The sequence below is a fragment of the Salvelinus namaycush genome, chromosome 32 (assembly GCF_016432855.1).
Source record: "Salvelinus namaycush isolate Seneca chromosome 32, SaNama_1.0, whole genome shotgun sequence".
In the NCBI taxonomy this organism is placed as follows: domain Eukaryota; kingdom Metazoa; phylum Chordata; class Actinopteri; order Salmoniformes; family Salmonidae; genus Salvelinus; species Salvelinus namaycush.
The window spans coordinates 11,845,763-11,869,607 of NC_052338.1; positions in this window are offsets into that span (position 1 = coordinate 11,845,763).

A 23,845-nucleotide genomic window follows, 5' to 3' on the forward strand; every position below is an offset into this window, starting at 1 on the left:
ATTAGTTCTTAATGCAATCGCTGTGTTAGATTTTTAAAATTAACGTTACTACGACATACAGCGTGCGTTAAAGCGAGACCGCACCGAAATTAATGGCGGAATATGCGTTTGACATTTTTCAACAGAACAACGAATTAACATCATAAATAGTTCTTACTTTTTGATGAGCTCCCATCAGAATCTTGGGCAAGTTGTCCTTTTTCCAAAAGAATAGTTGCTCGGTTGTAGATTGTCGCCTTCAACTTTGGAATTAGCAGTAAACATTAGCCATGTGGGCAAGACGTGCCCAACTCCCTAGAACGCAGCACAAATAAATACCCGAAAATCGCAATATACTGATATAAACTGATATAACTCGGTTTAAAATAACAACATTATGATGTCTTTAACACCTATATCGAATAAAAACAGAGCCGGATATATCTAAGGGCTATAACGGGAGCTTTCTAGAACGACATCCTAAGGTCCTTTTTGCGTCATGGCGAAGAGAAGAAAGGGAGTACACCACGTTGCCAGCCTATTTATAAGGCCTCAGATCTGCCTAGCAACTCCATTTCAATTCTCACTATTCGCTGACATCCAGGGGAAGGCGTATGCAGTGCATCTCAACCAATAGAATACATGCAAATTAATAAACCGACCTCAGAACAGCCTGCAGATTTCAGCATTCTCACATCCTCATAGGAAAATTGCTCCAACTCGAGTTCTGTTTTACTCACAGATATAATTCAAACGGTTTTAGAAACTAGAGAGTGTTTTCTATCCAATAGTAATAATAATATGCATATTGTAAGAGCAAGAATTGAGTACGAGGCAGTTTAATTTGGGAACGAAATTATTACAAAGTGCAAACAGCACCCCCTATTGAGAAAAGGTTAACCTCTAACGAGTCACCCTCCCGGATCCGGGATCCTCCTCATCAAAAAAGCTGACTAGCATAGCCTAGCCTAACGCGACAGGGATATCATATAATATAATTTCATGAAATCACAAGTCCAATACAGCAAATTAAAGATAAACATCTTGTGAATCCAGCCATCATTTCCGATTTTTAAAATGTTTTACAGCGAAAACACAATATGTATTTATATTAGCTCACCACAATAGCCAAACACACAATGCCATGTTTTCACCATGTTTCCACCGCATAGGTAGCTTTCACAAAACCCACAAATAGAGATAAAATTAATCACTAACCTTGAACAACTTCATCAGATGACAGTCTTATAACATCATGTTATACAATACATTTATGTTTTGTTCGAAAATGTGCATATTTATAGCTACAAATCCTGGTTTTACATTGCAGCCACCATCACAAATAGCACCAAAACAGCCAGAATAATTACAGAGAGCAACGTGAAATATATGAATACTCATCATAAAACATTTATGAAAAATACATGGTGTACAGAAAATGAAAGATAAACATCTTGTGAATCCAGCCAATATTTCCGATTTTTTTAAAGTGTTTTACAGCGAAAACACAATATATATTTCTATTAGCTCACCACAATAGCCAAACACACAATGCCATTTATTCACCGCCAACATAGCTTTCACAAAACCCAGAAATAGAGATAAAATTAATCACTAACCTTTGGACAACTTCATCAGATGACAGTCTTATAACATCATGTTATACAATACATTTATGTTTTGTTCGAAAATGTGCATATTTAGAGCTGCAAATCATGGTTTTACATTGTGAATACGTAGCCACAATGCACCAAAATGTCCAGAGATATTTTGGACAGTCACCTAATCTAACCAAAGAACTCATCATAAACTTTACTAAAAAATACATGTTGTACAGCAAATGAAAGATACACTGGTTCTTAACTTCTTCTGGCTGCAAGCCCTAAGTCGGGATCAATATGACAACAGCCAGCTCAAAGTGCAGGGCGCGAAATTCAAAAGATATTTTTTTTAAATATTTACCCTTCACACATTAACAAGTCCAATACAGCATATGAAAGGTACACATCTTGTGAATCCAGCCAACATGTCCGATTTTTAAAATGTTTTACAGGGAAGACACAATATGTAAATCTATTAGCTAACCACGTTAGCAAAAGACACCACTTTTTTTACTCCATCAGTTTTTTACTCCATCAGTAGCTATCACAAATTCGACCAAATAAAGATATAAATAGCCACTAACCAAGAAACAACTTCATCAGATGACAGTCTGATAACATATTTATTGTATAGCATATGTTTTGTTAGAAAAATGTGCATATTTCAGGTATAAATCATAGTTTACATTGCAGCTACAGTCAGAAATTGCACCGAAAGCAGCCATAATAATTACAGGCACCAACGTCAAATACCTAATTACTCATCATAAAACATTTCTGAAAAATACATAGTGTACAGCAAATGAAAGACAGGCATCTTGTGATTCCAGACAATATTTCCGATTTATTAAGTGTTTTACAGCGGAAAAAAAATGTAGCGTTATATTAGCGTAGCCACAATAGCCAGAAACACTTGGGCGCCGGCGACTACGACAGATATATGAAATAACATCATAAAATGGGTCTTACTTTTGCTGATCTTTCATCAGAATGTTGGACAAGGTGTCCTTTGTCCAGAACAGTCGTTGTTTGGGTTCAGAACGGCAACTTTCCCTCTTCATTTAGCAAGCGCGCTAGCCGGGTGGCACGACACTCTCCATGTCAACAAACGGAAGAGAACGGAACACGGCAAAACTCCCGAAAAAATTTCAATAATCTGATGAAACTATATTGAAAAAACATACTTTACGATGATATGGTGACATGTATCAAATAAAATCAAAGCCGGAGATTGTAGTCGCCTAAAACGGCAGCTAAACAAAAGGCAACCCCACTGTCCAGCTCGCGCTCTTCAGAGTACCGAAAATGGTGGACACGTCATTCCAAGATGATGTGTTCCATCTCAGACAGAGATAATCACCTCATTTCTTCTCTCACAGCCTCTTGACACCCAGAGGAAGGTGTATGACGTGCATGTATACTAATAGGTCTTGTGCCCATGTATAGGCAGGAAGAAGAACAGAGCATCGATTTCAGACATTCCACTTCCTGGTCAGGAAATGTGCTGCAGAATGAGTTCTGTTTCACTCAGAGAAATAATTCAAACGGTTTTAGAAACTAGATAGTGTTTTCTATCCAATAGTAATAATAATATGCATATTGTACGAGCAAGAATTGAGTACGAGGCCGTTTGAAATGGGCACCCTTTTATCTGGCTACTCAATACTCCCCCTGCAGCCCAAACAGGTTAATGCAACCGCTGTGTTAGATTTTTAAAAATAACTTTAGTACAACATACAGCATGCAATATTGTGAGACAGCGCCCTACAATTCTCCACCTTGTTCGAGCCAACATAAAACACAAAAATACGAAATAACATCATAAATATTCTCTTACTTTTGATGATCTTCCATCAGAATGTTGTGCAAGGAGTCCTAGTTCCAGAATAAATCGTTGTTTGGTTTTAGAATGTCCATTTCTTCTGTCGAATTAGCAACTTTGGCTAGCCATGTGGAGCTCACGTGTCCAAGAAATCGTTGCGCCTGGAACGAAAAATTCCCAAATTCCCAATAAACGTTGAATAAACTGGTCAAACTCGGTTGAAAATCCTACTTTATGATGTTTTTCTCATATGTATCCAATAAAATCAGAGCCGGAGCATTTCGTCGTGTATACGTAACGCATTTCAGAAGACAATGTGGAGTTCCCCTGTGCGCCGCTGAAAACTGACAAAAGAGCGGACCTGTCACTCCAAAAGCTCTCATTCGGCCTCACATCACAGCTAGACACCCCATTCAACCTTCTACTGCCTGTTGACATCTAGTGGAAGGCGTATGAAGTACATACAGATCCCTAAATATAAGCCAGTTGAATAGGCAGGCCCTGACACAGAGCCCCATTTTCAGAATTTTCACTTCCTATCTGGAAGTTTGCTGCCAAATGAGTTCTGTTTTACTCACAGATATAATTCAAACAGTTTTAGAAACTTCAGAGTGTTTTCTATCCAATAGTAATAATAATATGCATATTGTATGATCTAGAACAGAGTACGAGGCCATTTAATTTGGGCACGATTTTTTCCCAAAGTGAAAACAGCGCCCCCTATTAAGAAGAAGTTAACAACAAGATTACCTTTAAAATGATATAAGACACATGTATGTTTGAGGAATTTTAATTAGGAGATTTCTGTTGTTTGAATTTGGCGCCCTGCACTTTCACTGGCTGTTGTCATATCGATCCCGGTAGCGGGATTGCAGCCATAAGAAGCTCCTTAGCTATCATACTCTGATTCCACTGATTTCAAAACTCAGTCCTCCAGAAAGTGGAGAGCAACACTGATGCAGTTCTACTTCACAATACATTTAAAAAAGGTCATGTTAGACAGGATTTCCTACACATACTGACCAGCTCAAATAGACAGAAGCATACTATATGGCAGACCAATCGGAACTCATCTCACGGCATGTCCAGCCCACTCATTATCTCAGCCAATCATGGCTAGCGGGAAGGTTACTGGCTTTTTCTGTGGTTAAACCAACTAGGCTCGTAATTTGAGATTTACAGATGGCATACAAGTTTGTTATTAAGGCACATGAAAGTTCACATGTTCCAGAAGGCATTCCTGCCAAAAACCGCATTTTGCATTCAAGTTTACATTCAATTGGCTCTCCTGTGAAGTAGTGACCCGCGACATACGCCTAGTTTCCTGATACTAGTCACATTTTATTCATATACATTTCTAAACATCTTTGAAAAGCGAGTCAGATTTTTTTTGTCTTAAAGGGGCAGTGTTGCATTTTGAGACAGGCTTGAAGAAGCTAAGTAGCCAATAGGCAGAGGGTAGCATAATTTGTCTGATTCTCTGTAATAATGGGAATTATAAATCATTTTATTTTGTAAAGTAGTTTCTTGCATCAAACAACACAATAACATGTTCAGTCACCTCCTTGTCTGAAGGACAAGTGGATAAACAGGTCAATCCCTGCATGTATTTTCTTCAAAAGGTTCATGGAATGTAGGCCTACATTGAACACCACACATTGGATGCTACTGTAGGCTGAATGATAGAACAGCTATTTTCATGTTAAAATGTTATGGGATGCTTTTTCTCCATTGTTTTTGATGGTAGGCCACTCTGGTAGGCCTACATTAAGATCAAATAGCCACAGTAGTCTACTTGGCAACTGTTAAAACTGTAACTTAAAGTGGGAACAGCCTCAGTGTTCACAGTAAACGCACACTGCAAGATGCAAAGAATTTTCCCAGTTTTCAAGTTTGAACTCAGCAGACCTGAAATTTGCTCAGTGCAGAATTCTTTTTGAGGGAACATTGGTTCTCACCCCCTTCCATAGACTTACACAGTTATTATGACAACTTCAAATCAGAGCTCTTGCAGCATGAACTGACATGTTGTCCACCCAATCAAATGATCAGAGAATAAATCTAGTACTGAAAGCATAATAGTGTTTTTCACTTTCAGTTTAACTTACTTAACTAACAAATCCAGCTATCTAATTTAGCCAACTCAAACACCCTGCTCAAACAGAGGGATGCTATGTTAACTAGTTGGCTATGACTATCCAACACAACACTGGAACTCTACCAAGTCAAGGTAAGCTTTTGGTCTTACAAATGTATTGCCACCGGGGCCCACCGGTGTAACTGCGAAACTGCTTACCGACTATACACTGTAACGTTACTGCATGATTGTAGCGGGTTTACTAACGCGTTACTTCTATTAGCTATGTTAGTTAATATCGTGACAACAATGTAGGCTGTGTGTAGCGATTATGATATGGTTTGGCTTGGAATGTTTTTTTTGCCTGGTCACATACAGCTGATGTGTTGTGCATTTAAGTCAACAAATCAAGGGAAAAGGTGAGAGGAGGAGAGTGCATAGATGCGAGAAGGAATATATTGTGGCTGCTATGAAAGTGAACTATGTTTACGCGTGATCAGGAGTGTATTCATTCTGCCGATTCTGTTGAAAAAAGTTTTGCAAACGGAACGAAAAGAGATACCACCTCAGTCATCGGATTCATCAATAAGTGCATCGACGACATCGTCCCCAGTGTGACCGTATGTACATATCCCAACCAGAAGCCATGGATTACAAGCAACATCCACATCGAGATAAAGGCTAGAGCTGACGCTTTCAAGGAGTGGGACACTAATAAGAAAACTCGCTATGCCCTCAGACGAACCATCAAACAAGCAAAGCATCAATACAAGATTAAGATTGAATCCTACTACACCGGCTTTGACGCTCGTCAGATGTGGCAAGGCTTGAAAACTATTAAGGACTACAAAGGGAAACCCAGACGCGAGCTGCCAAGTGACGCGAGCCTACCAGACGAGCTAAATGCCTTTTATCCTCGCTTCGAGGCAAAGAACACTGAAGCATGCACAAGAGCACCAGCTGTTCTGGAGGACTGTGTGATACCGCTCTCAGTAGCCGATGTGAGCAAGACCTTTATACAGGTCAACATTCACAAAGCCGCGGGGCCAGATGGATTAACAGGACGTGTACTCAAAGCATGCGCATACTAACTGGCAAGTGTCTTCACTGATATTTTCAACCTCTCCCTGACCGAGTCTGTAATACCTACATGTTTCAAGCAGACCACCATAGTCCCTGTGCCCAAGGAAGCAAAGGTAACCTGCCTAAAAGATTACCGCCCTGTAGCACTCACGTCGGTAGCCATGAAGTGCTTTGAAAGGCTGGTAATGGCTCACATCAACAGCATCCTCCCGGATACCCTAGACCCACTCCAATTCACATACCGCTCTAACAGATCCACAGATGACGCAATCTCAATCGCACTCCACACTGCACTTTCCCACCTGGACAAAAGGAACACTTATGTGAGAATGCTATTCATTCACTACAGCTCAACGTTCAACACCATAGTGCCCACAAATCTCATCACTAAGCTAAGGACCCTGGGACTAAATACCTCCCTCTGAAACTGGATCCTGGACATCCTGACGGGCCGCCCCCAGGTGGTAAGGGTAGGCAACAACACGTCTGCCAACAACACGTCTGCCTCAACACTGCGGCCCCTCAGGGGTGTGTACTTAGTCCACTCCTGTACTCTCAGCTCAGCATTCAACACCATAGTACCCTCCAAGCTCATTATTAAGCTCGGGGCCCTGGGTCTGAACCCCGCACTGTGCGATTGGGTCCTGGACTTCCTGACGGGCAGCCACCAGGTGCTGAAAGTAGGAAACAACACTCCCACTTTGCTGTTCCTCAACACATGGGCCCCACAAGGGTGCGTGCTCAGCCCCCTCCTGTACTCTCTGTTCACCCTTGACTGCATGGCCACGCACGCCTCCAACTCAATCATCAAGTTTCCAGACAACACAACAGTAGTAGGTCTGATTACCAACAATGACAAGACAGTCTTCAGCGAGGAGGTGAGGGCCCTGGGAGAGTGGTGCCAGGAAAATAACATCAACAAAACACAGGAAACAGCAGAGAGAGCACGCCCCTATCCACATCGACGGGACTGCAGTGGAGAAGGTGGAAAGCTTCAAATTCCTCGGCGTACACATTACTGACGATCTGAAATTTGTCTTGGCCCCTAAAACCCTCACAATCTTTTACAGATGCACAATTGAGAGCATCCTGTCGGGCTCTATCACTGCCTGGTACTGCTACTGCACCGCCCGCAGGGCTCTCCAGAGTGTGGTGCGGTCTACCCAACGCATCACAGTTGACAAACTACCTGCCCTCCAGGACACCTACAGCACCCGATGTCACAGGAAGGCCAAAAAGGTAATCAAGGACAGCCACGGCCTGTTCACTCCGCTATCATCCAGAAGGCGAGGTCGGTAAAGGTGCATCAAAGCTGGGACCGAGAGACTGAAAAACAGCTTTTATCTCAAGGCCATCAGAATGTTAAATAGCCATCACTAGCTGGCTTCCACCCGGTTACACAACCCTTCACCTTAGAGGCTGCTGCCCTATATACATAGACTTGGAATCACTGGCCACTTTAATAATGGAACACTAGTTACTTTAATAATGTTTAAATAATGTTTACATACTGCTTTACTCATCTCATATGTATATAAAGTACTATATTCTACTGTATTTACTGTACTCGCTACATACTGCAAATCGCTCTTTGAGATGTATCTGGTTCACCCTGTGTTTTATATGTAAAATATTTCAAACATTGAAATTCAGAGAAAACATGACATTGCATTCAGAAAGTGAACAAATAAGCTGTCCACACATTTGTATCAAAGTAAAATCCTCTTCAAGATTTCCCCGCTAAAGGCAAGGCTCACTTGGAAACTGATGGCAAGGAACGAAAATGGACTCCGTAGCAGTTTGACATTTTTTCCTATAGCCATCAACAAATACATTTCACTAGTGTGTTTACCAAGAAAACAACAGCAGCACAGACATGGGACTGTAGATTGGGGAAGAGGAGGAGGAAGAGGGGGATGAAAAGGAGGAACATGTTTTGAAGGCAAACAATTGTGTTTGCAGTACATTTAGAACAGGGGTCTTCTGGGAGCCGGAGTCTTTAGTAAAGGTCTTGGGTTTTATTAGTTGAATGATATAAAACATGACAAAACAGCTACTTAAAGAGGCTCAGAGATTCTCCCCCTTTTCCCACAGGGATTTCTATGTAGGCCAAGAGCTGTTCCCCTCTTTCCTTTGTGTGTGTGTGTGTGTGTGTGTGTGTGTGTGTGTGTGTGTGTGTGTGTGTGTGTGTGTGTGTGTGTGTGTGTGTGTGTGTGTGTGTGTGTGTGTGTGTGTGTGTGTGTGTGTTGGGAGGGAAAGGGGACATTCTAGCACATACAGAGGAGATTGAGAGGCAGGGTAATGCTAGGCAATCTTATCTGCTGTAGAGATGACAACACTGGAGACCTGGGAGAGAGACGTGTGCAGGGAAAATAAACAAGCATCTGCAATCCCATATGCACGAATGTGAATTAGAGTCATCAACATTAGCAGTCCTTTCAAAGCAGACGAGATGCTGTTTATGGACCTGTTCTTGTAGCCTTGGATCTCCTGAAAACAGAAAGGTATAAAATATTTTTTCGTTTTGTTACAACTTTCTGTTTATACCGGATATAAATCATTCTGTTTAAATCGATATACTATACTACATAAAACATTTATGAAAATTAATACAAATGTTGCAAGAATTACACAGAATACCATTCAGTACAGGTTGCAGGACTATTACTTTGGACAATAACGTAAGTGGAAATGGAAGTACGAATATTACGTATTTGTCATTCATAATCATGCCTAATGATATTGTACAGCACACATAATAAAAGGTAAATACACACATTTTCCTATATAATAAAATGCAGAATGGAGTAACAGTAGCATACCAACCCAGCTAGCACATTTGGTTCCTTGGAAGTTGTGGAATGTACGTTTTTGGTTTCCAATTAGTTCTGGGAACGAAACCATAAGTTTCCTGACTGTTAAAATGGAACGTTTTTTAAACATTCTGAACAGAAGTCAAAACTTCACCTGTTCTGGGAACGTACATTGTTAGGTTAGGTGTTTTCTTAATGTTCTGAGAACATGACTTTCAATAGAACCATGAGCAAACCTGCAGAGAACGTTACTGAAGTACTGGAATTCCCACAGAAGAACATTGTTTCTTATCATTCTCTGAACATTCTGAGAACATGACTTTAAATAGAACTATGAGGACACCTGTAGAAAACGTTAATCTGAAGTACTGAGATTCCCGCAGAAGAACGTTGTTTCTTAACGTTCTCTGAACAATTTGAGAACATTACTTTAAATAGAACCACAAGAAAACCTGTAGGAAATGTTTTGGGAAGGCTTTATGCAAAATAATCATAGGACAACCATGCTCTCGCCAAGCTCTAAGAAACATATGGTTCTCAGAACGTGTGCTAGCTGGGAAAGGTGAGCTCCGGGAACAGATGGCCTTGCTGAACACAACTGAGGTGACATCAGATGTTGGCACTGAAGACAGACGGCAGCGCCGACCTCAACTGACCTGGAGATAGTTTATTATATGCCTGCAGACCTGAAAGTATAAGCCAATATTATGTGACCTGTCAGAGCCCCTGAAGAAAAGAAGAGGAAGGAGATGAGGAAAGGAAGCTACCTAATAGAATGATTGGGACACAGCCATTCAGACATGGTATTGCTAATCTGACGACTGACGATGTCCTGATATGGATGCCGTACATTTAAATTGGGTATTAGAACACAGACCATACTGTACATAGCTAGTGTTACTCAACTCAAGTCAAGTAATCTGAACTAAGATCAGAATTGGGCTTTTTCGAGCCTGAACACAGCTGTGAACTGAATTGAGCCTAGATCAGTGTATTATTATCAGAGTGGAAAGTGAGGAGGACTCCATTCCATAACGAACCCAGCCAAGTGGAACAAGACATGGGAGGGGGGCGAGGGTACTGTGTGTGTTTGTGTGTGTGCACATGCATGTGTACAGTGCGTGCAACGTCAGAAGACGTGTTTGGCTGTTAAAAATCAAACGTGATCTGTAGCTAAGTAGACAGCTTTTAATTCCCTTTTTCCCTCTCGGTCAGATTTTAGGCCAACGGTGCGGCCATAGTGAAAAAAACAATAGCAACATGCTCTTCAAAGTGGTATCAAGCTATTCCCAACTCAAGAGGCACTTATCTAGGCTCAGTACACTATGTAAACTAACAGGCTCCATGTCCTAATACCCCATTACACTGATCTAGGATCAGTACATCTCATAGCTCTGTGTGTGTCTGCGAGGAAGTGTGTTCATCTGAGTGTGTGTTTATAAGCGTGTGCATGGCGTGTGTGTGTGCACATGGTATGTGCACGGTGTATGTGTATGTGTTTGTCTGCGCAAAAGTTTATGTTTGTGTATGTGTATGTTTGTGAGCACAAGAATGGAGTGTGTGTTGGCCTGCTAGTTGGTGGGGTGGAGCCCATCCCATATCTCCTCACAGACCCTCTTTCCTTCAGTGGACCGGCTTTTCAACAGTGATCTATTGGGCGATGCTGACAGTAGATTTTCGCTGGCAGCAATAAATGTAGGCTGATTCAAAGAATAATTACAGTATGCAAATGAATAGGATTTCTGGGCCGTCCTTTTACGGATGGGCCCTCGCCGCCATTCATCAGGGAAAAGGTGGATTTATAGAAAGGGAGGGATGGGTGAAGGAAGAGGAAGAGAGAGAGAGAGAGAGAGAGAGAGAGAGAGAGAGAGAGAGAGAGAGAGAGAGAGAGAGAGAGAGAGAGAGAGAGAGAGAGAGAGAGAGAGAGAGAGAGAGAGAGAGAGAGAGAGAGAGAGAGAGAGAGATGGGAGACGGGAGGAACACACACACACCTCCCCTTGTTGTGCCAGTTTACAAGGCCGTCTTGTACCGTGCTTTCTTCCATGTCCATTCCCAGAATAGAGTTGGCTGACAGTATGGCACACTCCCCCAACACCTCTCTGTGTTTGCTGTCCTCTGGCCTTGAGTTAAAAGGCTTAGTGCACTGATGTTGGTGTCAGAGATTAGAACAATAGTGTTCCATCAGATCCTTATAAAGACTGAAAAATTCAAACTTTCTGGCCTTTATGGATAAGCAGGTGCCTGGCCCCTACCCACTGGGCACACACGGGTTGAATCAACATTGTATTTCCATGAAATTACGTTGAACCAAATTGGAATAGACGTCCAAAATGGTACATCCCACCTGCTCATTTTAAACTGTGGAGGTCTTTGCAGGGTGTAAGGGGTCATCCAGCCCACTGTACACCGAGTGTACAAAACATTAAGATCACCTGTCTTGACATAGACTGACCAGGTGAATCCAGGTGAAAGTTATGATCGCTTATTGATGTCACTTGTTAACCACTAAGGTCGATGTCCACGCCCTGCGGAAATGTAATTACCATACACATCTTTCAGTTTTTTTACATTGGATGCGTCTCAATCCACTGCATCCGCCTATGTCGCACTTCCGCATCTGCGGTGAAAGGTGACAGAGATAGAGCAGTGTTTGTCAGACCATGAGACATCCTGAAAATCAGTCTTCTTACAAAATCGTCTGTAGAATCCGAACATGGAAAGACGAGACTCTCACGAACACAACAGTGTTTTGCTCTATGACCCCAACAAGCGTCTTGGGACTCGTCTGAAGTCGGTACAGCTGATCTACCGACTTCTGTCAGCAGCGTCCGATCAGTTTGGGCTAAACACTAATGTGACCCCTTTGGAAAGGTGAGACTCATGAACACGTACGTGCATGTCGGTTGTTTTGCTCTAGAGTCACAAGAATCGTCTGAAGGTCCCCCGGTACCAGTTAAAAAAATGTATGGAAGTATATATGGATAATGTTTAATGCCAAAAAGAAGGTTAAATAAATGTAATAAAATTTAAAAAATCCTGATCTTTCTTATATCTTTCAGATATAGGACAGACACTTCAGAACAAACTTCCTTTAGATTTTTGGGGGGGACTTATCTGTTGTTCCATGTAGTGAATCTGTTATTCAATGCGTTTGTATGGGGTAATAGCAGTTTTTTTACTAAATAATTTTTGCTTTTTTTTTTATACTTCAAGGAAACTTAAAAATCAAAATCAAATAGTTAAATGATCCTTGGTATGACCTTCTTAAAACAATTCCATATAGCTTAGTAGAATCCCCTTCCCCGGCTTAGACATGGCTGAGACTATTATGGGTTAAATCCACTTCAATCAGTGTAGATGAAGGGGAGGAGATGATTTTTAAACCTTGAGACAATTGAGACATGGATTGTGTATCTGTGCCATGCAGAGGGTGAAAGGGCAAGACAAAATATTTAAGAGCCTATAAACAAGGTATGGTTATAGGTGCCAGGCGCACCAGTTTGAGTGTGTCAAGAACTGCAACGCTGCAGGGTTTTTCACAGTGATGGAAAAAGTATTCAATTGTCATACTTTAAGACAAAGATACCTTAATAGAAAATGACTCAAGTAAAAGTGAAAGTCACTTGTTAAATTACGAGCCTAGTTGGTTTAGCCACAGAAAAAGCCGGCAACCTTTCCGCTAGCGATGATTGGCTGAGATAATGAGTGGGCTGGACATGCCGAGAGATGAGTTAGGATTGGTCTGCCATGTAGCATGCTTCTGTCTATTTGAGGTGGTCAGTATGTGTAGGTAATCCTGTCTAACGTGGCTTTTAAAATTTTTTTTTATTGCGTAGTAGAACTGCATAACTGTTGCTCTCCACTTTCTGGAGGACCGAGTTTTGAAATCAGTGGAATTAGAGTATGATAGCTAAAGAGATGGAGAAAACACCTGTCTCTGGATTACATCTTCAAACTAAGGGCAACCATGGCATCCGTGAGAGAGGGAGAAGCGTCCATCCATGTATATGGGTAAGATAGTCTAGCTAGCTACATTTTGAAATATTACACGTTTCTAATTTAGTCAGAAGGTCATTTTCATTTCAAGTTAAAGTGTACTGTTAGCTAGCTAACATTAAACCTGGTTGGTTAGCTACCTGCAGATTCATGAAGGGTAGTAACATCATGAGTTGGGATTATGGATCATTGTTTAGTTAGCTACATGTCTTAACAAAAGACTATGCAAGTATCCATTTCAATAGGGCGAGTAAAATGGTCAGAGTGAGCTGTTCTCTCATTTGTGTCTGGAAGTAGCTAGCAAGGTACCCAACGTTAGCCAGTTATCTTGGGTGCATTACTGCTGTTGTTAGGTCAGCTAGCTAGCATTACGTGTATGATCGGTTTAGTAATATTATTCGCATCTCAGAGCCATTTAATTAGCTAGTTATAGCCTAATGTTTGCTAGCTAACATTGAACCTGGTTGGTTAGCTACCTGCAGATTCATGCCTGGTAGTAACGTCATGAGTTGGGATTATGGTTCATTGTTTAGTTAGCTATCTACATGTCTTAACAAAATAATCCACGTTAATAAACATAGCTGGTAAATTCGCTCTGGCTATCTACTCAGATTTCAGATCACTCTCGTCTGAGTGTGCTGAACTGGAGAATAACTGACGAATATACGAACGCTCAACAGCCGTTGAATATGGCCGTGTCAGTAAACGTTGACAAAAAAGCATAAATTGTTTCCAGCAGCACAGTCGCAGTTACCAACGCTTAAAAATAGTCTAACCAGCTCTGCTAGGGCGCGTAAAATGGTCAGAGTGAGCTGTTCTCTCATTTGTGTCTGGAAGTAGCTAGCATGCTAGCCAACGTTAGCCAGTTATCTTGGGTGCATGACTGCTGTTGTTAGGACAGAATGCTCGGATCAACCCTTAAAAAGATGGGTGGGGCTAAAGCTTAAGAGGGTGTGAACAATGCTAAATGGGTGTAGACAAAGAAGAGGTCTCCAGTATTTGTACCAAAACATTCAAAGGCCATTTTTCTCTGAAAAATACATGATTTTGAGAAAATGACTTAATATATTGGGATAAATCGTCACGACACCCCCCCACCTCTTCTGTTTTATCAGATTTTTTACATATATGCCTTCATGTTTAAAAAAAATAAAACTATCGCCCAGGCTACTGCCGCTCAAAGATAGCCTACATCAGGTGGAGAAAATAGGGACCGTGGGTAATCAGCAGATCATAGCGAATGTAGCTAGTATATGTTTTAAATCAGTATATTGTTAGCTAGCTGTATAGCTATCACAAAAAAACGGTCAAATTCTCCCCTGCTCTGAGAGAGGACAACATGCAACTCAATAGTAGGCTTCTACTCAAAACTCACCATCCGGCGCCTGTAGTCTATCCTACAGCCAGGACGAGTGCAGCAGTGTGTGCTCTCATGGCGGCAGAGGGGCAGGAGAGAGGGGATTTTAAAAAAGCAAGACCTTCTGAGATTAGCCTACCTAGTTTGATGGGCAATTAATTACATTTACAAGTTACAAGAAAGAAAAACGAGCAGGTGCACTTTTCTCATAGTGGCAGAGCTCGAGCACCCCAAGGTCCCTATCTGTGCACGTACCTGATTGAGGGTGGCTAAGCCAAGCCTTAACCTACAATATTCTACAACTTCCATGGACATGAGAGTATGTTTAAGACACAAAATGGACTTAAAGCAGTACTGTTTTACCTCCTAGGCACACAGAGTTATTATGAAAGATGCTCGACACAGTGTTATTATGAAAGATGCTCGATTGTGAGCGAATAAGTGGCAGATGCCAATATGGGCCCGCCCTGCCAAATCTGTCACAGTTGGAATGCCATCTCCTTGTCACGGGTCCCCAGATGGAACAGTCATCCCTCCCTATCGCTCCGTCTGTGCCGGCACTTAGTCCCCTCCTTTCCTTTCCTTTCCTTTCCTTTCCTTTCCTTTCCTTTCCTTTCCTTTCCTTTCCTTTCCTTTCCTTTCCTTTCCTTTCCTTTCCTTTCCTTTCCTTTCCTTTCCTTTCCTTCCTTCCCTCTCTCTCTCTCTCTCTCTCTCTCTCTCTCTCTCTCTCTCTCTCTCTCTCTCTCTCTCTCTCTCTCTCTCTCTCTCTCTCACACACTTTCTCAAACACGCACACATGCGCACCACACATGCGCACGCACACATGCGCACGCACAAACACACACGGCAAACAGACAGACAAACACACAGAAACATACACACACACACACATCGCACACACGCAAGCATGCACGCACACATACATCGCAAACACGTACACACACGCACGCAACATCAACCAACAGATTACATATGGTAGAATTGTGAAAGATGACCAAACAAATCGCCAGCATCATCTGTCCACCAAACGCACCATCCAAACTTTGCGCCGTCTTCATCCCCCTGCATCATCAATCAAATTACCCTGTGCATATGTTTTTTTGAGTGAAGGGAAAACAGTCAAACAGTCAAACAGTCTTCCCCTGGTAGTGATGGGGGGATAGAGGGAGAGATGGAGGGAGGAAAAAAAGGTCTGTCATCTTTGACAGCCCGACGCACAAGGCTGTGCCTCATCTCTCCAGACGTGCGCATTTCCCAGCGTCTACCCCAGGTGCTACAGATAGATGGAGAGCTAAGAGCAGGGGAAACGATTTACAAGACAGTTTAGAAGGCGCCATCAATATTTCATCACAAAGCATGTTTGCGCACGCAAACAAAGAAGAAACGGCGTCAGGAACAAATTAGTGCAGCGGTTCGCTCTGACTCTGTTATTGTTCTCTGCTTCTGGACCCTGGACTTTCTGACGGGCCACCACCAGGTGGTGAGGGTAGGCTACAACACATCCGCCATGTTGACTCTCAGCACCAGGGCCCATCAGGGGGGCGTGCTTAGTCCCTTCCTGTACTCCCTGTTCACCAATGACTGAGTGGCTGCACACGACTCCAACACCATCATTAAGTTTGCCAACGACACTACGGTGGTAGGCCTGATCACTGATGAAATAGCCTATAGGGAGGAGGTCAGAGACCTGGCAATGTGGTTCCAGTACAATAACTTCTCCCTCAATCTCACAAAGGCGCTGATCGTGGACTACAGAAAACGGAGGGCCGAGCGCACCCCCATTCACATCAACAAGGCTGTAGTGGAGCGGCTCGAAAGATTCAAGTTCCTCTGCATCCACATCACTAAGGATCTATTATGGTCACCACAGTTATACAGCTGCACCATTGATACACCATTGTATCTACCTCAATTGTATCTACCTCATCGACTCGGTGACTCAGGTACCTCATGTATATAGCTAAGTTATCGTTACTAATTGTGTATATTACTTAATGATTACATGTTTTGCTTTTTTATTATTTCTCTATTTTCTTTCTCTCTGCATTGTTGGGAAAGGCCCGTAAGTAATGATTTCACTGTTAGTCCACACGTGTTGTTTTTCAATACATCTAAATTAAATTTGGTTCTCTCTCTTTCACTGTCATTCTCTCACTCAGTTGTTTCTTCTCCACTACTTTAAACCGTTGTTTCTCTCATTCTGTTTTCTTGCTTCATCTGTTTTAGCCTTTTTCTTCCCCCCTTCCACTTTTCTAACCCCTTTATGTATTTTCCTTCACCCCCCCATCTCTCTCTCTTTCTCGCTCTGCAAGCAACTCAAACTTGCTGAACTGAGTCAATTATATGGTTTCTTAGCTAAACACAATATTTACAACGGCTGGTACTGTGGGTGTTTATGATAGCTTATATTGTGTAGCCTGCAGTTTGTTCAGAGGTACTGTATGACTTGGTGAGAGCTTATGCAATGACAGGGGAGTGAGGCCTGAGGTCTTGGTAATGAGTTATGAGTCATTATAGCGCTAGACTATGTATATTTCTATGGCTTGAAAGGGTAATTTAAAAACAGTATTCTAACTATTGTATGTGTATAGGGTAGGCAGTCTTTCACCCAGTTGGCATCTGGCAAAATATGCTTTATTTTAAATCAAATAAAAAAGAGATTCATACCTCAATGGGATTTAATTTGATAAATAACCAATACAAATAAAATAAAACCTAAGTTAATAACATACTTCCTCCATTATCTTCCATTTTTCATTTACCGAACAATAATCAAACCTACTTTTCCTGTGAGAGGAAACAGTGATAGTCTGTCTTAGATACTGGAGTCGACACTGCTCCCATAACCAACCCATGAGCCCTGGTGTCAGTCTGTTGAATGCACGCTGAGGCAAAAAAATAAGTTCCGCTCTCTATTAGGCAGTAAAGATTAGGAAAGTCAAAGAGTGGTCGTGGTTTGGTTATTTTGGGCGGGGGTTGCTTTCAAACATTTTTACTGATGTCTCCCTATCCTCTTTTTGAATACAGACGTACAATTTGAGGAATTAAAGAGGTGCGTTAAATGTTCTGCTCGTTGTTTTTGTTTTGATGTGTGCGTCAGGAATGCTTTGGTCTGACGCTTTGAAGAAAGTGGGAGAGAGTCAGTTTTTAAGAGGCTGTTTGGAAAGTGTTGCATATATCTGTCTTCATACACACACACACACACGCACGCACGCACGCACGCACGCACGCACGCACGCACGCACGCACGCACACACACACACACACGTTTGCACATCATTACAACATTGTATATAGACATAATATGACATTTGAAATGTCTTTATTCTTTTTGAACTTTTGTGAGTGTAATGTTTACTGTTATTTTTGAGAGAGAGACAAAGAGACTGAGAAACACAGAGCGAGAGAGAGAGAGAGAGAGAGAGAGAGAGAGAGAGAGAGAGAGAGAGAGAGAGAGAGAGAGAGAGAGAGAGAGAGAGAGAGAGAGAGAGAGAGAGAGAGAGAGAGAGAGAGAGAGAGAGAGAGAGAGAGAGAGAGAGAGAGAGAGAGAGAGAGAGAGAGAGAGAGAGAGAGAGAGAGAGAAAGATCTCCTTAGCTGGTACACTGAATCTACATTGACAGGCACTTGTCTGGGAGGCACTCCACTTCCAAAAACCGTAGGTTTGGATTGAGGGGCGGCCAGAAGGGACTTTGACAGAAATGACAATTTAAAGAAGCAATTTGAATGAGGAAAAGAGATAACTGTCAGCAGTTCAATAATTCCGCTTCTCCAAAGTTTGCCAACAGAAGGGGCTCTTCTGTATTATTTGGAGACAGATTTGAATCAATTGTCAGTCTGTGAATAGATTTCTCACAAGGTGCTAAATAGCAACCCAGCCCTAAATTTGTTGTTAAAATAAAGCCAAAATCAAATTTGATTGCATTTAAAACATGGTTCTCCACAGTGCAACTTTGTTTGAATTCAGTGCATTAGCTTACAACCTTCCCAGCTAACAACAAATGTTGCCATACCTTTAGAGAAAGCTCCCTTGGGAGTCTGCAGGGCATTTTCATAGGAATGTTCCAGTGACGTGTAAGGACTGTTTCCAAGAGACCATTACCTTAATGTGAAACACAACTTATCCAGAACATGGTTACAATGTTTTAAGAATATTCAATAATAATGTTCTATACACGTTTCATTGGAACGTAGCAAGAATATTCCAGTTTCTAGTTTTCTGAGGGTGAGGAGAATATTCCATCAATGTCACCAACAAACATGCACACAACTTGGTTGCCATGGTCTCAGAATAAAATATATTAATTTTCTAGACACTCTTCATAGGAACGTTGCAAGGACATTCATGCGTCCAGTTTTCTGAGGCTTAGGAGAATATTTCATCAACATCACACCAAACATACAGTTGAAGTTGGAAGTTTACGTACACTTAGGTTGGAGTCATTAAAACTAATTTTTCAACCTCTCCACAAATGTCTTGTTAAAACAAATTTTTCAACCTCTCCACAAATGTCTTGTTAACAGACTATAGTTTTGGCAAGTCGGTTAGGATATCTACTTTGTGCATGACACAAGTAATTTTTTCCAACAATTGTTTACAGACATTATTTCACATATAATTCACTGTATCACAATTCCAGTGGCTTAGAAGTTTACATACACTAATTTGACTGTGACTTTAAACAACTCGGAAAATTCCAGAAAATTATGTCATGGCTTTAGAAGCTTCTGATAGGCAAATTGACATCATTTGAGTCAATTCTAGGTGTCCCTGTGGATGTATTTCAAGGCATACCTTCAAACTCGGTGCCTCTTTGCTTGACATCATGGGAAAATCAAAAGAAATCAGCCAAGACCTCAGAAAAACAATTGTGAACCTCCACAATTCTGGTTCATCCTTGGGAGCATTTCCAAACACCTAAAGGTACCACGTTCATCTGTACAAACAATAGTACACAAACACCATGGGACCACGCAGCCGTCATACCACTCAGGAAGGAGACGCGATCTGTCTTCTAGAGATGAACGTACTTTGGTGCGAAAAGTACAGCAAAGAACCTTGTGAAGATGTTGGAGGAAACAGGTACAAAAGTATCTATATCCACAGTAAATCGAGTCCTATATCGACATAACCTGAAAGGCCACTCAGCAAAGAAGAAGCCACAGTTCCAAAACCGCCATAAAAAAGCCAGACTACGGTCTGCAACTGCACATGGGTACAATGATTGTACTTTTTTGAGAAATGTCCTCTGGTCTATTGAAACAAAAATAGAACTGTTTGGCCATAATGACCATTCTTATGGTTGGAGAAAAAAGGGGGAGGCTTGCAAGCCGAAGAACACCATCCCAACCGTGAAGCACGGGGTGGCAGCATCATGTTGTGGGGGTGCTTTGCTGCAGGAGGGACTGGTGCACTTCACAAAATAGATGGCATCATGATGATGGAAAATGATGTGGACATATTGAAGCAACATCTCAAGACATCAGTCAGGAAGTTAAAGCTTGGTCGCAAATGGATCTTCCAAATGGACAATGACCCCAAGCATACTTCCAAAGTTGTGGCAAAATGGCTTCAGGACAACAAAGTCAAGGTATTGGAGTGGCCATCACAAAGCCCTGACCTCAATCCTATAGAAAATATGTAGGCAGAACTGAAAAAGCGTGTGCGAGCAAGGAAGCCTACAAACCTGACTCAGTTACACCAGCTCTGGCTGGAGGAATGGGCCAAAATTCACCCAACTTATTGTGGGAAGCCTGTGGAAGGCTACCCGAAATGTTTGACCCAAGTTAAACAATTTAAAGGCAATGCTACCAAATACTAATTGAGTGTATGTAAATTTTTGACCCACTGGGAATGTGATGAAAGAAATAAAAGCTGAAGTAAATAATTCTCTCTGCTATTATTGTCACGCGGGACTAGGTTGGCGAAAGAACCAGACGCAGAGAGAGAGAGCCGCTTGGGAAAAATATTCCTTATATTTTTACTTAACAAAAACTGAATAAGCCCGAACATCCAGGGCGCAGAGAGAACACTTGCCAAACACCCAAAATACACACACGCAACAAAAAAACAATCCCGCACAAAACAAGGGCGGGTTAAACTCCTAATTATAGGGAAGCTAATTACGAAACAAAAAACAGGTGCAACTAATAAGACAAAACAAACAGACAAACGAAAAAGGGATCGGTGGCGGCTAGTAGGACGGTGACGACGACCGCCGAGCACCGCCCGAACAGGCAGGGGAGTCAACTTCGGCGGAAGTCGTGACAATTATTCTGACATTTCACATTCTTAAAATAAAGTGGTGATCCTAACTGACCTAAGAGAGGGAATTTTCACTCGGATTAAATGTCAGGAATTGTGAAAAACTGAGTTTAAATGTATTTGGCTAAGGTGTATGTCAACTTCCGACTTCAACTGTACATGGTTGCCATGTTCTCAGAATAAAATATATGAATATTCTAGACACGTTTCATGGTAAGAACATTCATGTGTCCAATGGCGTTTAAAACCTAGGGCACTGTCATTGTCCTCTTGAGGATATTGATGAGGTCCCAGCTTGTTAAAGGGACGTCCCAAAATACATTTTTAGGATGTCGCCTGATGGTCGCAAGAAAACATTCTCCCAACAAATCTATTCGTCATTACACAAGTTGTTGCCAAGACCATGATTGGTGAACCACTGATCCTTTTGCAACTATTTGTTTGTTGGCGAGGTTATGGACAATGTTTTCAATTTACATATGTAATTACATTGTTCAATATTTACTGTTTTATTCAACATGTCCACACCTGGGATTTGAAAAAAAAATCTGAAAAAAAAAAAATATCTGAAATTTCCATCCCCAACTACAACATTTTCTGTCAAGATAGAACTGCCAAAGGGGGTGGAGTTGCAATCTACTGCAGAGATAGCCTGCAGAGTTCTGTCATGCTATCCAGGTCTGTGCCCAAACAGGTCGAGCTTCTACTTTTAAAAATCCACCTTTCCAGAAATAAGTCTCTAACTGTTGCCGCTTGTTATTGACCCCCCTAAGTCCCCAGCTGTGCCCTGGACAACATATGTGAATGAATTGCCCTCCATTTATCTTCAGAGTTTGTACTGTTAGGTGACCTAAACTGGGATATGCTTAAAACCCCGGCTGTCCTACAATCTAAACTAGATGCCCTGGATCTCACACAAATTATCAAGGAAGCTACCAGGTACAACCCTAAATCCGTAACCATGGGCACGCTCTTAGATATCATCCTGACCAACCTGCCCTCTAAATACACCTCTGCTGTCTTCAACCAGGATCTCAGTGTTCACTGCCTCATTGCCTACATCCGTAATGGGTCTGCGGTCAAACAACCACCCTTCATCACTGTCAAACGCTCCCTAAAACACTTCAGCGGGCAGGCCTTTCTAAACGACCTGGCCCGGTATCCTGGAAGGATATTGAACTCATTCTGTCAGTAGAGGATGCCTAGTTATTTTTTTAAAGTGCTTTCCTCACCATCCCAAATAAGCATGCCCCATTCAAAAAAAATTGAACGAAGAACAGATATAGCCCTTGGTTCACTCCAGACCTGACTGCCCTTGACCAGCACAAAAACATCCTGTGGTGTACTGCATTAGCATCGAATAGCCCCCGCAATATGCAACTTTTCAGGATAGTTAGGAACCAATATACACAGGCAGTTAGGAAAGCAAAAGCTAGCTTATTCAAACAGAAATTTGCATCCTGTAGCACAAACTCCAAAAGGTTCTGGGACACTGTAAAGTCCATGGAGAATAAGAGCACCTCCTCCCAGCTACCCACTGCACTAAGGCTAGGAAACACTGTCACCACCGATAAATCTACGATAATCGAGAACTAAGCATTTTTCTACAGCTGGCCATGCTTTCCACCTGGCTACCCCCCACAGCAACTTGACCAAGCCTCCCCCATTTCTCCTTCACCCAAATCCAGATAGCTGATGTTCTGAAAGAGCTGCAAAATCTGGACCCCTACAAATCAGCTGGGCTAGACAATCTGAACACTCTCTTTCTAAAATTATTCACCGCAATTGTTGCAAAACCCCTATTACTAGCCTGTTCAACCTCTCTTTCGTATCGTCTGAGATCCCTAAATATTGGGAAGCTGCCGTGATCATCCCCCTCTTCAAAGGGGGAGACACTCTAGACCCAAACTGTTACAGACCTATACCTATCCTTTCTAAAGTCTTCGAAAGCCAAGTTAACAAACAGATCACCGACCATTTCGAATCCCACCGTACCTTCTTCGCTATGCAATCTGGTTTCCGAGCTGGTCATGGGTGCACCTCAGCCACGCTCAAGGTCCTAAAAGATATCATAACCGCCATCGATAAAAGACAATACTGTGCAGATGTCTTCATTGACCTGGCAAAGGCTTTTGACTCTTCCAATCATCGCATTCGTATCGGCAGACTCAACAGCCTTGGTTTCTCAAATGACTGCCTCGCCTGGTTCACCAACTACTTCTCAGATAGAGTTCAGTGTGTCAAATCGGAGGTCCTGTTGTCCAGACCTCTGGCAGTCTCTATGGGGGTGCCACAGGGTTCAATTCTCGGGCCGACTCTTTTCTCTGTATACATCAATGATGTCGCTCTTGCTGCTGGTGATTCTCTGACCCACCTCTATGCATACGACACCATTCTGTATACTTCTGGCCCTTCTTTGGACACTGTGTTAACTAACCTCCAGACAAGCTTCAATGCAATACAAGACTCCTTCCGTGGCCTCCAACGGCTCTTAAATGCAAGTAAAACTCAATGCATGCTCTTCAACCGATCGCTGCCCGCACCTGCCCGCCAGTCCAACATCACTACTCTGGACGGTTCTGACTTAGAATATGTGGACAACTACAAATACCTAGGTTTCTGGTTAGACTGTAAACTCTCCTTCCAGACTCACATTAAGCATCTCCTGTCCAAAATTAAATCTAGAATCGGCTTCCTATTTCGCAACAAAGCATCCTTCACTCATGCTGCCAAACATACCCTCGTAAAACTGACTATCCTACCGATCCTTAACTTCGGCGATGTCATTTACAAAATAGCCTCCAATCACTCTACTCAGCAAATTAGATGCAGTCTATCACAGTGCCATCCGTTT